Source organism: Centroberyx affinis, unplaced genomic scaffold (genome assembly GCF_046629955.1).
Source record: "Centroberyx affinis isolate AG114_WGS23_722 - 3 ecotype Tasmania unplaced genomic scaffold, CSIRO-AGI_Caff_v1 ptg000873l_1, whole genome shotgun sequence".
NCBI lineage: Eukaryota > Metazoa > Chordata > Actinopteri > Beryciformes > Berycidae > Centroberyx > Centroberyx affinis.
Genome location: NW_027279465.1, coordinates 26477 through 28090, shown reverse-complemented (window position 1 = coordinate 28090; position 1614 = coordinate 26477).

Genomic DNA, 1614 nt, shown 5'->3' with positions numbered 1-1614 from the left:
GGCTTTCCAAGCGTCCGTCTCCTTCTGCCCATAATCCCCTTGTGTTTCGGGGTGGTTTCCTGTAGTTGCAGTTGCAGTTCTCTTGTTAGAGGATTCTCGGTGCCGTTATTTGGTGCCACCAGAGGTCAAAGGTAATTGTTCTCAGCTGGACAAACCAACTGAACTGAGGGAGGAAACACTGCAGAGTTCAGATAAACCGATCAGAACATGATGGCTGTGAATTCGTGCTTAACTGCATTACAATCTCATTTTTTGCTTCATTTAAAGCAGGTAGGGGTTCTATATCTTGCTTGAAGCTTGACAGGATCATGGCCGGTTAATGAATACATTGATAGTTGCAGGGAATCTAGACCTAGAAACTAGACCGAACTCAGCTCGGCTCGGTTTGGCTGGCTCCGGCTCGGCAGTGTCGATGAGCTCTCCGAGTGTCTGGGAGGACCAGAGGAGCCGTCATCACCTTGACTCAACAGATCCTGCCAAGTCGCCTCCTCAGGGCATCTGGCTCCCGACTCCATCACAGCAACGGAAAAAGAAAAAAAGGTAAAAATAGCGGCAGGGTGTATCTGGGCAGCGGCTGGCCGGGAGAGACCGATTAGCATAAGATTCACTGCTTTTTAATATTGTTGATAATTGGGTACAATTACCAAAAAGGACCCATTACTCTCTGGATGGGACTAATATTGTCTTTTGACGATCTGGTGACAGCCATTTATGAAATATTAGCATCAGATCTGAATCATTTTGATGGCCAAGTAGAGTAAACGTAGATAATAAAAACGTTCGATATGGCACCTGGTGATTACTTTGGCTGCGTTGGCTCAAAAGCACAGATCAAAAACAAAAATCAAAAGAGAAAAGGAGCCAGTTAGAGCATCAAGGACAAAAAATATCATACTAAGAAGCTGAGACAGTAAAAAAATGGCCTTAATGTGCTTTTTTTTAAGGCTTGATGCCCTAATTGGCTGATGCACAGGCTTCTTTTCCCTTTTGATGGTGTCTTTGAGCATTAAATGTAGAGCAAATGCACAATATAAAAAAAAAAAACGAAGGTACATGAATCAGAGTGGACTTGGCACTCGGTTTTCAGAAGCAGAAGGTCCAAATATTGTTATTTATAACCAAGAAAGGCACATGGAGAAAGCGTCGGTACAACTGACTCCATGGTTTTTTTTTTGCGGGACGCAGCGGTTAGAGAGACCGTCCCGCAAGTGAAAGATCACAGGTTCGATCCCGACCACGTGTCCTTGAGCAAGACGCCGAAGCCCTTCAGCTAAATGATTATTAACATGTAAAATATAAAACCGTGCTGCTCAGATTCCCCCTAATTGAAAGTGATTGCAGGTCAGCGTTGCAGAAATCGAATCTGCAATTTCCAGAGACGTGTAAAAGAATAAAAGCCCCGTCTTGCTGAGCGGCGACTCGGCCTTGCCCTCCGTGTCGTTTAAATTGAAATCTGTATTATTGCTCGACACTCGCGGTCATGACGCCTCGAAGAAAACAACACTATTACACTGTTAATTATTTAGCTCCACGCAAGACAAATAAAACAACATAGGGGCTGATGAAATTTCTCCACGGATATCAGACAGGCTGAGTGTGCCAAGATGTTGCCTT